At 49.2% G+C, this 2,500-nt stretch overlaps 1 protein-coding gene across 10 annotated transcripts in view; it reads left to right on the top strand.

Annotated features, from left to right (window-relative positions):
- Nucleotides 1-2,500, top strand: part of Fas2 (neural cell adhesion molecule fasciclin 2) — a 144,916-nt gene that overhangs the window by 25,284 nt on the left and 117,132 nt on the right. For 2 of the 10 annotated variants that reach the window (XM_086550819.1, XM_043010270.2), the window contains exon 1: nt 1-37. This exon is cut by the window's left edge. The exons of 7 other annotated variants lie outside the window; for them this stretch is intronic. The gene's annotated coding sequence lies outside the window, so the exon portion shown is untranslated. Of the gene's footprint in view, nt 38-274; nt 517-2,500 lie in introns of those variants that run through there. One more of the 10 variants, XM_086550822.1, reaches the window with a different exon arrangement.

Raw genomic sequence — 2,500 nt, 5'->3', positions numbered from 1 at the left:
GCGAGGAGGACCTTGCGGAGAACCGACGACTTTGGTGGTGAGGTCTAAAGCTGGGAGGAAATGTTTTATTTTTATTTGTGTTTCGGTGGTGTAGGCCTATTTGTTTTATGATTGTGTGCGTTTGTTTGTTGGAGTGAATGTTTGTTTGTAGTAAGGTAAGGACAGGATTCTATTTTTTTTGGAATATCATGATATTTTTCACAATAAGAATGCTGTTTTATCACGGAATTTTATACCAAGCAAGATTACGGGTTTGTTTATGATTTATATCCAGCTCCATGTACTGTACGTGCACACTTACAAGCACATACATACACGTAGAAGATCGCCTACACGCAGGCAAACAAACACATGCACCCACCCACCAACCAGAGTCAAGTAAAAGAAGAAGCAAAAAAAAAAAAAGAAAAAAAAAGATAAAACAAGCAGCCGAAACACGTGCGCAGCAAAATCTTAGTGCTATATAAAGCGAGGTGTGAACTGAGCCCGCAACCCGACCCCATGACAGGAGTGCAGGTGAGGCTCGGAACTTATAATAACACGCGATATTAATGAATTGGCAACGAGTATCGGTGTCAGGCGAGTTGACTGAACAAATGTGTGTGTGTGTGAGTGAGTGAGGGAGTGAGTGAATGAGTGAATGAGTGAGGGAGTGAATGAGTGAGGGAGTGAATGAGTGAGGGAGTGAATGAGTGAGGGAGTGAGAGTGAATGAGTGAGGGAGTGAATGAATGAATGAGTGAGGGAGTGAATGAATGAATGAGTGAGGGAGTGAATGAATGAATGAGTGAGGGAGTGAATGAATGAATGAGTGAGGGAGTGAATGAATGAATGAATGAGTGAGGGAGTGAATGAATGAATGAGTGAGGGAGTGAATGAATGAATGAGTGAGGGAGTGAGTGAGGGAGTGAATGAATGAATGAGTGAGTGAATGAGTGAGGGAGTGAATGAATTAGTGAGGGAGTGAGGGCAGATGGTCAGATACTCCCTCTCACTCACGCTTTATAAATACACTCGCACATCGGTGAATGGGAGAGTCCATTGAGTGGGGTCGAGTCTTTTGAGTGACTCTCTGGCTCGGCGATGAGATTAGAGTACTTGTCCATCTATCTCCTATGCTGCCTCTTTCTATTCTTGCCTTTGGTTTCTTCCCTTTCCCTTACTCTTGCTTGCCTCTTCTTTCTTCACTCTTCTCCCTTCCCTCTAGCCCCTAGCCTTACCCCTCCTCTCTCCCCCTCTCGTCTCTCCTTTCTCCTCTCTCCCCTCCCTTCTTCCTATGCACCTCTCCCTTCTCTCCCCTCCCTTCCCCCTTCTCTTCTATTATGGCTATATTTTTTATAGTTCTTTCTCTACCCTTGTTTATCGGTTGGTTACTCACAATCGCCTTCTTTTTGTTGCTGTTGCCTTCGTCTGTAAAGTTCTCTGAATGATTGACAAGTAATGGGAGAATCAACACGAGTCTGGCTAAGCAATCTTCTCAATACCCGTACGGCTTAACATTTATTCTCCTCTTCATTCTTCTTCCGCCTTTCCGCTCATACATCCTCCTCTTCCTTCTCAACCTCCTCCTCCTCCTCCTCCTCCTCCTCCTCCTCCTCCTCCTCCTCCTCCTCCTCCTCCTCCTCCTCCTCCTCCTCCCCTCCCTCCTCCCCCTCCCCCTCCCCCTCCCCCTCCCCCTCCTCCTCCTCCTCCTCCTCCCTCCCCTCCTCCTCCTCCTCCTCCTCCTCCTCCTCCTCCTCCTCCTCCTCCTCCTCCTCCTCCTCCTCCTCTCCCTCCTCCTCCTCCTCCCCCCCCCTCCCCCCATCCTACTCTCCCAAACTCTAACCTCTTCTCCCATATCCCCTTCATTTCTCCCTCTCACCATCCCCCCTCCCTTCCTCCCTCCACCTCCTCCCCCTTCTCTTATCTCCCCTCCTTCTCCCCCACACTTCCTCCCTCCTTCCTCCTCCCTTCCCTCCCACCCTTCGCCTCAGTTTGATCAATTCATCTCTGCCCTTTCCCTCCCCACGGTCGTAAACGTGCATGAACAGATACGCTCGTAAACAAATAAACACATGCAGAGGTGGCGGGGGCAGAAGTCGTTGTCTTGCATGTCCACATGTGTCATGCACGATGTAAGTGCCTGGGCGACTCTGAGGATGGTTTAGTACAGGCTTTTCTGCTACAGGTGCATGCACGCACGCACGCACGCACGCAAACGCAGAGGGGAGGCGAAGCGAAATGAGGAATGACTGAGATAAGAGAAGAAAGAGGTCGTGCATGACGATTGTGAGGAGTGTTAGAAACACCAAAGTGATCGTCATGCAATGATTTCTCTTCGCTCCCCCCAACCCCTTCCCCTCCATCTCTTTACTTCTCCCCGACCCTTCATTACCACCCTGTCCTTACTGTCCTCCTCCCCTTCCTTACCTACCACCCTTACATTACAAAATGACGTTTGTCGTGCGGCTGAACTACCTCGCTTCCTTTCTCCCTCCTGTCCAAGAACAAGCAGCTCGTGA

Source organism: Penaeus japonicus, unplaced genomic scaffold (genome assembly GCF_977035675.1).
Source record: "Penaeus japonicus unplaced genomic scaffold, GWHDUDI00000001_assembly GWHDUDI00000024, whole genome shotgun sequence".
Taxonomy (NCBI): domain Eukaryota; kingdom Metazoa; phylum Arthropoda; class Malacostraca; order Decapoda; family Penaeidae; genus Penaeus; species Penaeus japonicus.
The sequence above is the reverse complement of the archived record's forward strand: the minus strand, read 5'-3'. Positions and strand labels throughout refer to the sequence as shown.